This window comes from Eucalyptus grandis, chromosome 8 (genome assembly GCF_016545825.1).
Source record: "Eucalyptus grandis isolate ANBG69807.140 chromosome 8, ASM1654582v1, whole genome shotgun sequence".
Lineage (NCBI taxonomy): Eukaryota > Viridiplantae > Streptophyta > Magnoliopsida > Myrtales > Myrtaceae > Eucalyptus > Eucalyptus grandis.
This window is the reverse complement of record NC_052619.1, coordinates 53,855,638-53,868,289: the sequence shown is the minus strand read 5'-3', so window position 1 is coordinate 53,868,289 and position 12,652 is coordinate 53,855,638. Positions and strand designations below refer to the sequence as shown.

Here is a 12,652-nt window from a genome sequence, read left to right as displayed (position 1 = left end):
ATATTCACGAATGTTGAAAGTGGCTGGCTAGTGTAGATTTGAAGCTGAAGAAATCTGGAAGGACCAAATTGATGTTTCTTGAAGTAAATTAGAACATTCGGGTGCTGTGTTTGGAATCTTTTATTCAAACATATTTCAACTTTACCTCGAGTACTTTGATCTCATTCGAATGGCGCTCCGCATAACATGGTAAATATCTATATTATTATATGCACACTCTATTTATGATCTACATCCTTCGCAACCACTAAACTCGCTGATCTTGCAGAGACAGAACACATTTTCACTGCTAGAGAGGGTTTACGATGGATCTTTCTCTATATGTTAGGAAGAATGCTGTTCTTGTGCTCTCCCATCTCATATTGAATGATATGATGAAGGTAAATGGACAGATCCTGGAATATCTACAATGATATAAGTATTATCAGATTCATCATGATTGGAAATGCCATTGCTTGTCCAGGTGAAAGGTTACATAAATGACTTGGTTGTTATGGGTTTTGAATGAAATCTTGTAAATGCTGGATTGATTGGCGCTTATCCCTGCAACCCTACTTGCCACAACATGGTTTTTGATCCCAATGAACACCGAAGTTAGCTTCTCCTAAAGCCTTCATCTATTCTTGAAGTTTCTTTTGTTATTGGCAAAAGATGAACTTGAACAATGAAGGGGATACATGATTCTATTTTAGTTTCATCAGCAGAGAGGCTGCAGCACCAAAACCGCATGGTCACTCAGGTAATTCTTTAATGTATGCAGAGTATTGATAGTAATGAATAAGGGCACCCTTTTCTTCTGATCTGATCTTTCTCGTGCACTACCTAATTTGTCCGGCAGGTGATTAACCATCTTAGACCTGAATACTTAGAAGATGAAATGGACACCTTCCAGGGTGTGGATGATTGGGATGGTATAACTTCTTATTAAAGAGGAATATCTTCAGAATTCTGATTATGGCATGATGTTTCTACCATTGCTGTTTATATATACTTGTAGGATGTGGAGCAAGGGACTTTATGAAAACTTACTCATAAAATGGAAATTGTCCGGAAAACTGTGCTAGAACTTATTCATCCTGTAATTTGATGTGCTATTCAATTGGCCCTTGCAGTTCCCTGTGGAGAATTACGTGGAGAATCTCCTAATTGAAGCCATGAGTATGCGGTTCTCTTTGAGATGTTTGATTCACCAATGGAACTGGAGGAAAGGCTGAAGCTTCAGCAAGAGTCATTAGATCATGGACCTACTATTTACGTCCCTACAGGAAAGAAACTTTGACAATTGCCAAATTCTTGTGTGACTTCGGCATCAAAGCAGCAGCTTATAATGCCAAGGTTCATTCTGCATAATAAATACCATTTTTAATTGATGTATTCTCAATTTGATGGTTTCATTTTGGTATCATTCTTGCTTCAAACTACTCCACATTTCTTTTATGCGCATGCGTTATAGTTCAAATCTGAAAATTAAAAAAAAAAAAAAAAAAAAAAAGAACCTGTTGGAACCTAGAGACGACCCTAGAACCTGTGACAGTGGGCAGGTTCCAGGTTCTAGTTTTACGTAGGAGGTTCCAGGTTCCAAATTTTTGGAACCTGTACTCGAAAAGGAGTAGGTTCTAGGTTCCAGATGGAACCGAACCGGAACCTGGAACCGCTCACCTAATCTCCGCGATCCTCACATAGCCTCACCCCCACCACAATGCCTGCCTTCGCCGTCGCCATTGCTGATCCATCAAGAGTCCTACCAGCAGCGAAGCCCAAGCTCAGCCCACCAGATGCCGTTGCTTCTTCCCCTTCCGCAAACCTGAAGAGCTGTTGCCGTCCTTTCCATAGCTTTCATCGCCGTCAACCAGCTCGCAAAGCCAAGCCAGAGAGGCTGCTGTCTTGCTTGTGTGACTCCACATTGCTGCTGCCACTCGACGACGAGTTGCTCGCTGCACCATTGCAACACTGCCGACAAGAAAGCTAACTCACCACGCTTGAGTTCTTTCCTTGTTGCAGGTTTTTCTCGGGCAAACTGCGGTCCAGTTGGGAGAATTTCCTGGTTCCTCGGTGAATTTCTAGCGTGCTCGGTTATTCTTGTAGCTGGATCCAGCGAGCGACACCAACTTCACAATATTGCAACTAGAAGTCCCAGCCATCAACTCATCGTACGAGAACATCTTCAAAGATTGTGGGTTGTTTTGGTTTTGGTCAAAGCGGTGGAATTTGTCTCTTATTGCATGGTGAAATCTGGAGACTTAACTGCGAATTCTTGAGAAAGAAGCATATGTGAGATTGAAGACAAAGAGATCGTGACTTTAGAGTTCTCGGTGGAGATTATTTGGTCCGACTAAAAGACCAAATATTATTCACTATGAACTCCTTTGGCAGGCCGCCACAATCGTTCTCCATTTATTCCGCCGTGCACCATTGCCAATCGCTGTCCAATTTGTTGTCCACCAATTCGAATTTGGGATCTAATCCTCCAAATTAGGTAATGATCGATGTCCGATTCCATTGAATGTCTTATTGCCTGATTTGATTATTCCATCTAATCAATATCTTTGAGTGATAGGCATATCCCAAAATTAGGATGTACCACGCATGATCTTTAATTCTGTCTATAGTATCTTTTAAAATTGATAAGACTTAAAATCAATTTATCAATTTTATGTGCGAAATTTCATGTTAATTAGATATTGTTTCCTTGCTTGAATTGATTGGATGATATTTTTTATAATCCTGGATGATTCGGTGGTTATCTTAGTTTGATTGCTTTCATTATCCTGAAAAAACATAAATTGCATTGCAAATCATGTGGTTTTAGAATTGGTTTTCTAGATAGAATTGCATGATGGAATAGTTCCGATACTTTCTAATTAAATTATTTGCAAATTGAATTGCTTGTTGAGATAAGTTTCTAAGTTAATATAGGATTTATGTTAGTCTATTTCTAACTTAAAATAGATAATATCTCACTTTTAGATTTTTATTTTTAGTAATTTTTAACTAAGAAATTTAATAAAAAAATACAAAAATACCATGTGCATGTCATATAGAATTAGGTTCATAAAATGCACGTTATTTAGTAATTATTACTAGGTCCATTTAATTAGAAATTGTCTGTCATTAGAATTAGGCATTTAGTTTAATTTATGACATATAGTTTAGTTTTCATTTAAATAAAGAGAAACCAAAAAAGAGATTTGAGTAGAATTGCGCGTTAATTAGAAATCATATTTAGGTAAATAAATGTGGTTTTCCCTTACATATGCTCGTGTTGCATCAATGTAAATATTTCCTCCCATGCTTAAAATTTATTGTTGCCTTGCTTTATTGAGTGTTTAATAATGGTTGCGCACCCGCATGACCACCTTGCTTGTTAGAGGATAGATTAAAATCAATCCAAGTTGCCTACATTAATAAAAGAGAAAATGTACCGAGAGGGTTAGAGTAATCTAATACATCTAATCCCTGAACTCATTTTTAATCTCTGGTTTGTAAAGTAAGGTATTTCTGCAATGCTTTACTAGAGTATCTAATCAACCCACCATCAATCGATTAGTAATAACTCTTAGATAAAAAAATCATTTGCATGATGAATAACTTGAACCTAAGTTGCAAATTGGTATGGATTGGAAGAGTCCGAGCTAAGTTTAAGTTTAGTAATCCATTAGCTAAACTCGTAGGTGGTCCACTCAAGATTAGGTTGGGATGAAGTGAATAATGTCTCTCTTATTGATGTAATTGACAACTTTTGTTGTCTTATTTGGGTAAAATATTTTTTAAGAGAACAACCTTTTTTAAGGCAGCCAAGCAACTGAACGAAAAATATCTTTTGTTAAGTTGTATATGCAACTTGTTATTAGGGCAACTTTTAGTGGATATTTTTCTTTTCATTGATGATTCTATTAAAATTTTGATGCATTTAAAATTTGCAAAAAAATATATTTGCAGATGGTTTGAATGGGTTGTCTTATAATGCCATTACAATTGCTGTAATTTTTTGTCAACGACTATTGCACTATGTAATCAAGGCAAATATAATATCTGTTAAAATTATGTCTTAAGTTTAAGTCCAATACGAGATTTTGATGCACACGAGGAGCATTTGTTGGTCGAAGTTCGGCGCAAATTGATGCGCAAAATTGACAATGAAGAAGCAAAGCATGAAGGCCTTCTGCACATGTGTATATTGATAAAAGATGGGCGCCTCCCAAGTCCATTTTTTACCTCTTTAATTGCATGCACATGGATGTGCACGCATGGCGGGAAATGGACGTTTTTTTTTTTTTGGTCAGTCGGGAAATGGACGTTGAAGACTAAGGCAAAGTAAAAAGTTGTGGGCTTGTTTTGTCTTCTTTCATTAACTCCTTGTTTATTTCCTTTTGCTATTTCATTCGGCTGCAGACAAAAGGAAGAAAGGATAAAATATTAATTGAAGGAGTTCAACGTCATGGACATGATCTTGGAAGACGGCGGCCATCCTTCTTTTATGCTTATTTTCAAAGATTATGGGCGCATGTTTTCTGTCTCATTAAATGTGTTCCATGCAAAGTGTGCATGCGTGTCCATGAATTTTGTGGGCGTCGGCGCTTATTGTGAACGCCTGAGTGAGTCCACATTTCTGTCTTGTTTCTCCTTTAAAAGGAGGAACGGAGAAGAGAAGCAAGGTAGTGAGAGAGGTCGTGAGACTTCCCGGAGAAAAGGCAGAAGCCCTCGGTAGAGAGGAATTTTCTTGTTGTAAATTATACCTGAGTGTTTTAGTTAGTAAAATTCTTGTGTGTAGAATTTATTTAATTCCTTGAGTGAGGTTAGGGCTAAATATTGTGTGAGTTATTTGGGTGTAATTTAGGGTTGGGAAACACGAGAGTGTGTTTGAGTGCTCGAGTGATTATAATCTACGGTGTATCGCTTGTTTCTATAGTGTGGTCTGTCTTTTGCTCTCCCGCGGACGTAAGTTTTGATATTCGGACCGAACATATAATTTCGGTGTCCGATTCCCTTTCCTTCATTCCGACTATTTTATCCGACTTGCTGGTCCGTATTTCCGCAACAATATCCTATATTATAATGTTTAAGAGAGCATTTTCTTTTGCCTTTGCATTATAACAATAGATGTTTAGAATTTTTATGTACTTAACTTTGTCATATTTTTAATTCTTTTTAAAGTACCTTTTAAAATATAATGCGATGATTGCATAAAAAATAAATAAAACTTGGACTATTAGATTCATCGAGTAAAATGAAAGTTGAACAGCTAAAATACATAGAATATAATGTAAAGACATGTTAAATTTATAATTAAATGAAATGCGTACTAGAACTGGTTAAAGGAGTCTTTTTGCTCTTACTTGTGCTTAGGTTATTTTTTAAATAATACTTTCCAAGTAAAAGAAAGAGAAATATACAACTCATTAACACAATATTTAGTTAGCTATCTACCAAATAATTTTTTTTGGAAAAAGGGGTACCAATTTAATGCCAAATAGAGTAAGAAAAGGAAAAAAACAAAAAAGAAAGAAAGAAAGTAAGAAATAATCCTAAATCAATAGGTGGCCCCACATTTTAACCTTAATAAATGTTATTTAAAGAGGAGCATCGATAGTTTCGTCTCTAACAAAATTGAAACAGAGAGAAAGAAGAAAATAAGGTAATAAATGTTAAATCAAAGGTGAGACTGCAAAGGATAATGTAATCAATTCAATATGATAGAGAATGTGAGGAATCAACAAGAAGATGAAAACAACGGAAGCCTAGATAATTCAATAAAACAAATATATGTTGACAACTTTTTATGATGAATTGACTTTCAAATTTCCGATAAATATTGTTCCCTACATAAAATTTGATGATGCGTTAGCATAGAAAGGTTAGCCATTCAGTATATGGTTCCAAATTTATATTATTTTGTACATAGACACTTTCAAAGTTTAGTTGAAAATTTGTCACTATCATTAGCATCAATAGAACAATATATATACTCAACAAATATCAAGCAAAATATTTGATTTGTCGGTTTAATGTGCACGACTTATATAATATTCAGCTATCCTTAATCTTAAGAGAAACAGGTTTATAAAGGATGAGGAATTAGGGCACTCTTGCTAGAATAAGAAACAAGTTAATTTCTAATTTGAATTAAAGAATATGTGATATGTCCAAAATAAGAAATTAAAGTAGCTCTCTTCATCATGACTATAATTTTAAAGATATTAACTCTATCCTCTCCCAACTTCATTAGATAACGCAATCTTTCTAATTCGGCACCTCCCATGTGCGCATCATGTAAGTTTCAGCCACCACAGGTATTCAATGGGCTTCACCAAATTTCACCTCGCCGGGCTTGGTGTAGATAATTTGATTAAGCTTAGAACCTGCTTGTTTTTAACCCTTTTACACCAGTCTAATGAGAATACAATTTATGTAAGCCCAATGATATCAAATATAAAATGCTCATAATATGCAAATGCAAATTAACAATATTTTTGTGTAGGAATCTTGGTAGAATCATAATTTTCTCATGCAATGAATGACTAAATGGAGTCGTTAAAATTTAGATGTTAACAAGATATAATTTTATAATCTTAGACCCATACACAGACATTTCACTAGTATATGCTATAATATTGAACTGACCAACACGTAAAATAAGCGCCTATGAATTAGTTTAAACTTTGTTGTGAATGAGGCCCATAATACAGAGAAACGCTATGATTTCATTTGTTTATTTTGGGAGATAGTCTCCACTATATACATTCAGTAGGGTCTCTCTATTTGGTGTTCTCTAATGCATAGTGAAAATCCTATACTCAAGTAAAGGAAAAGTGCCAAAAAAGTCCTAAACCTTTTGGCTTTGTGCCGATTTAGTCCTAAAACCTTTTTACGTTGTGCCAATTCAGTCATTTCGGCCAATTTTGGCGGATTTTGCTGATTGAACGCCCGGCCTGCTAACATGGCCTGGATTGGCGCCGACGTGTACAACTTTTGATAATATTTAATATTTTAGAAATTTTTTCTTTTTATTTTTATTCTTTTATTTATTATTTTATTTTATTTTTTCTTCTCATCTTCTTCCACCTCTAGCCGGTCGCCGGGCTCGGCGACCGGCCGCAGGTGATCGACGACAAGGTTGAGGTCGACCTTGCCCGGCCACCTCGAGGCTCAACCTCGCGCATCCGGCGAGGTGAGCGTCACCCGCCCAGTGCAAGGCCACCCTCGAGGCTGGGTGGGGAGGCTTGCCCTGGCCTCGCGCCGAGCTGGCGGGGCTCGCGCCCTCGCCAGGCCATGGTCGAGCCTCGATCCTTGCCGTATCCGGCTAGGCGAGCTGTGTGACATCGAGCCATATCGAGGAGGATGGTGCTAAGGATCCATTGTCTATTCCCTACTGGTTTGATCACTTGAGCGTGGGTCAAGCAATTTAAGCAAGCTATTGGCATGTGGTTTGTGATCTTCGGCGGAGATGACTTTGGATCAAATCTTGAAAAGAATTTTGGAAATTTTGGTGCAATTTGATTATCTGGTTACCAAATATTTGACCAAGTCAATATATATATATATCTTCTGTTTAGGAATATTCTAGAATATGACGTATTAGATTTTTAGGGTTGGTTTTAGGGTTTGTGTGGCGGCTAGAAAGCCCATATAAAGGATTTGCCAAATTTCTTTGAGGACAGATATATTTTATTTTTGAGGAAAAAGTTGAGATTCTCTTCCTCTTTTGTTCTTTTGAGGACTTGACCTAATTAAGGTTCCCTTGTGACTGTTGATTCGACTTATCGAGCGAGATAGCGGAATTCTTTTCACTTTCGTGGGCGTTTATAACGTTGGTTGGTTGACACGCGTTCGTCAACGGAGTCATGTTCATACCCGAGGTTGTCAATCACGGGTTTGATTGGAGGTCGAGGTTTGCAATTCTCACCATCCGGGCCTTTGTAGAACAATCCTTCCGCAGCGATTCCACATCATTTTAGTATCGAGCTTGCTTCTACAAGGTCTATTTATCTTTAATTTTTTGTTGATATTCAGCAATTTGAGATTTATTGAGCTAGAAAGTTTCGGTTCTAGCTAATTTTAGGGATCCCATTGCTTTTGTGCTTCCATACGTAGTTGTTTGCTGTTAGTTTTAATTTTTCTAGCATCTTAAATTGCATCTGAGTTCGTCAAAAAAAGAAAAAGAAAAGAAAGAAAACAAACAAAAAAAAAAGAAGTGCGAAAGAAAAAAAAAACAGATGCGGCAAAAAAAAAAAATTAGTCGAACAAAAAAAAAAACCAAGAAGGCGACTAGTTTGTTAGTAGACCGAATTAAAACAAAATCAATAGTGATTTGCATTTCAATTGGAATTTCTGGAAGTTGTACTTGTTGGTTTTGAAATTGTTGCTGAAACAAATCAATAGTGATCTAATCTTGTTTGATTAGTTTGATTGATTGTTGTGAGGGGGTGAGAGACAGGTTTTGAGTCTAATAAAGAGCTTGTGAAAAGAGAATACGATAGGGAAAATGCAAGAGTTTATAAGTTTAATTGAGGGTGGGAAAAAGCCTAGACTTGGAGTTAAAACACGAGGGGAGTGACAAACACCTTGAGAGAACATGTGAGGGAGCAATTGGTGAAGATTTTGTGACTAACGTTTACTTGCAAGTCTAAAATATGTCTCATGAAGAAAGCGTGAATCAAAGGGAGGTTGACTCCATTCGAAGGATGAAGCGCTGGTGGAAAGCATCCAGCAATTGAGGCCGTAGTGGAGGAGCTTGGTGGCGAATGATGGGGAATGACATGAGGGTTGATGGTGACCAAGAGCTACCTCGGGAAGGCCGCAACATTAGTGAGACACCTCTAGAACACGACATAGAAGGCAGCGGCATTATGATGATGAGGCCGACATGGAGGATGATCAAGATGCTCGATTTGAAGGTGGAATGGAGCCCGAGGTTTAGACCCGAGAAGATAATGAACTTGGCAATATCAAGATAAAGATTCCTTTTTCCAAGGGAAGAATGATCCCGATGTGTATCTAGAATGGGAAACGCATGGAGATGGTATTTGATTGCCAATGATACTCCGAGCTCAAAGGTAAAAATTGCAACTGTTGAATTTACCGATTATGCTATAATTTGGTGGGATCAACTTGTGACTAGTAGAGACTTAGCGGTGAAAGACCGATAGAGACGTGGGATGAGATGAAAGCGGTAATGAGGAGGCGTTTTGTACCAAGTCATTACCATCGAAAGATTTGTTTCAAAGTTATAAAATCTCACACAAGGCAATAAGAGCGTGGAAGAGTATCACAAGGAGATGGAGATTGCCATGATCCGTGCTAATGTGGTGGAGGATCGTGAGGCCACAATGTCAAGATTTTGAGTGGTTTGAGCTGAGACATAGCAAGGGTGGTGGAGTTTGTAACACTATGTTGGAATTGGAGGAATTTGTGGACAAAACTATCAAAGTTAAGCGGCAATTGAAGTTGGACCGAAATCAAAAGAGTGAATGAGGTTCAAATCAGAATCGGAGATTCAATTGGAAAAGAGATGAAAAGCCAAATTGGAGAGGAAACAACACCAAAACCAAACCTCAAAGGAGAAGGAGAGGGATGGTAAAGTTGGAACGAATCCGGCTTCAGGTAAAACCGAAAAACCCTAACACTAGAATTTGTGAGATTAAATGTTTTAAGTGTTTGGGTAGGGGTCATATGGCGAATCAATGCCCTAATAGGGTGGGTGTGATGATCATGGTAGACATGGTGTTATTGGAGTCCGAAAGTGAAAGGGAAGAAGAGGATGATGATGCCACCGTTGGAGGATTGTAGTGATGGAGAAATAGCTATAAAAAGGAGACTTATTGGTGGTTAGGCATTCTCTTAGTGTGCAAGATAAAGGAGGAGGAGCATCATCAACAAAGAGATAACTTGTTTCATACAAAATGTGTGGTGAATGGTAAGATCTGTAGTTTGATAATTGATGGATATAGTTGTGCAAATGTGGCAAGTTGTATTATGGTGGATAAGTTGGGTTTGAAGACGACCAAAGCACCCTAGGCCTTATAGACTTCAATGGTTAAATGATAGTGGAGAGGTAGAAAGTGTCGAAGCAAGTTCGAATCCCATTTGAGATAGGAAGATATAAGGACGGGGGTAAAGTGTGATGTTGTACCTATGCAAGCAGGTCATATCTTGTTGGAAGACCATGGCAATATGATCGAAAGGTACATTATGATGGGTATGCTAATTGTTATTCATTGGTGATGAATCAAAAGACTTATACCTTGGTACCAATGACACCTAGTGAGGTGTATCAATATCACTAAAGTTACAACAAGAAGCCGAGAGAGAGAGAGAGAGAAAATGTGAAATCCGAGGGCTTGCGTGGTGTGTCTAAGACGCAAGGAAAAAAGAGAGGCCGAGAGAAGAATTGTGGTAAAAACCGAGGGAAAAGAAGAGAGGAAAGAAAATAGACAAAAGAATTTATAACAAATCGAGTGAGGTGAGGAGAGCTTTAGTTCTAGACCACCGATGCTTGGCCTTTGTACAAGGAGGTTTTGTTTTCTACTAAACGATCTTGACCTAAGTTTGCCTAGTCCTATTGTGTCTTTATTGCAGGAATTTGAAGATGTCTTTCCTGATGAACTTCTTGGACGGATACCACCGATTCGAGGCATAGAACATCAAATTGACTTGATTCCTGGTGCGCCATTATCTAATCGACCCGCCTATCGAAGTAATCCCGAGGAGACAAAGGAACTTCAGCAACAAGTTAGCGAACTATTGAACGGGTATGTGAGAGAGAGTCTTGTATTCCGTGCGCCTGTTCCTATTTTGTTGGTGCCAAAGAAGGATGAAACTTAGCGAATGTGTGTCGATTATCGAGCAATCAATAACATTACGGTAAAGTATCAACATCCTATTCCTAAGTTAGATGACATGTTGATGAGTTGCATGGTTCTTGCATTTTCACTAAGATTGATTTGAAAAGTGGCTATCATCAAATTAGGATGAAAGAAGGTGATGAATAGAAAACTGCATTTTAAGACCAAGTATGGATTATATGAATGGTTAGTCATGCCATTTGGATTAACTAATGCACCGAGCACGTTTATGCAATTCATATGTTTTGCGTGCTTTTATTGGTCGATTTGTGGTTGTCTATTTCGATTATATCTTGATTTATAGTCGAAGTCCTGATGACCATATTGAGCATAAAAGAGCTGTTCTTGCAGGTTTTAAGGGCTGAGCAATTATACGCTAATCTAAAGAAGTGCTCTTTTGTTACTAACAAATTAGTATTTCTAGGATTTTTGTTAGTGCTGATGGTATACTAAGTTTGATGAAGAAAGGTCAAAGCAATCCGTGAATGGCCAACGCCTAAGACCGTAGGGGAGAGGTGCGTAGCTTTCACGGATTGGCAGTTTTATCGGCATTTATGAGAAATTTCCAGCATCATCGCCGCACCTTTGACCGAGGTTATCAAGAAGCACGTGGGTTTCACATGGGGAGAAGAGAGAAAAAGTATTTAATCTGTAAAAGATAAGTTAACTAATGCTCCTTTGTTATCTTTACTGAATTTCGGTGCTACTTTTTGAGATAGAGTCACGATGCTTCGGTACGGGGAATTGAGCTGTGTTGATGCAAGGAGGGCGTCCCATAGCTTATTTCAGCGAGAAAATTGAGTGGAGCAACATTGAATTATCCTACCTATGATAAGGAGATGTATGCTTTTAGTGCGAGCTTTGGAAACTTGGCAACATTATCTATGGCTGAAGGAGTTTGTGATCCACACCGATCACGAGACCCCGAAGTACTTGAAAGGGTAGCAAAGTTGAATAAAAAGACATGCCAAATGGATGGAGTTCATCGAGACTTTTCCATATGTGATCAAGTACAAAAAGGTAAGTAGAATGTGGTAGTCGATGCACTTTTCTCGAAGGTACGCGATTCTAACTATTTTAGAAGCAAAGTGTCTAGGTTTTGAGTATATCAAGGGCTTATATACTGATGATGATGACTTTGGGAGAGTGTATGAAGCATGTGAACACGCTGCATTTGATAAATTCTATAGGCATGAAGGTTATCTTTTCGTGAAAACAAACTATGTTTGCCTAAGTGTTCTTTGCGTGAATTGTTGGTACGAGAGCGCATAATGGTGGTTTAATGGGGCATTTTGGCATTATTAAGACTTATGAAGTGCTACATGAAACATTTTTATTGGCAACATATGAAGAGAGATGTCACACGTGTCTGTGAGAGATGCATTGCTTGTAAGCAATCTAAGTCTACAACTAAATCGCATGGCTTGTATACACCATTACCTATTCCAACGCATCCTTGGACTGCTATTTTTATGGATTTTGTGTTAGGATTGCCTAGGTCTTAAGTATGGTAGAGATTCTATTTATGTGGTTGTTGATCGGTTTTCAAAGATGGCTCATTTTATACCTTGTCATAAAACTGATGATGCATCTCATGTTGTTGATTTTGTTCTTTAGGAGATTGTATGTTTGCATGGCATGCCTAGATCGATTGTTCCAGATCGAGATTCTAAATTTCTTAGCTACTTTTGGAAAACATTGTGGAAAAAATTAGGAACACGTTTGTTATTTTCTACTACTTGTCATCCACAGACCGATGGTCAAACCAAGGTAGTTAATAGAACCTTAGGGGTATTGTTGTGTGCTATTAT

General features: G+C 37.8%; 1 long non-coding RNA gene across 1 annotated transcript; it reads left to right on the top strand.

Annotated features, from left to right (window-relative positions):
- The first annotated feature begins 303 nt into the window (after nucleotides 1–303).
- LOC120286570 lies at nucleotides 304–1,159 on the top strand. The gene is made up of 3 exons (XR_005545208.1): nucleotides 304–380; nucleotides 839–911; nucleotides 1,113–1,159. It is a non-coding gene; the product is annotated as an uncharacterized LOC120286570 (long non-coding RNA).
- The last annotated feature ends 11,493 nt before the right edge of the window (nucleotides 1,160–12,652 follow it).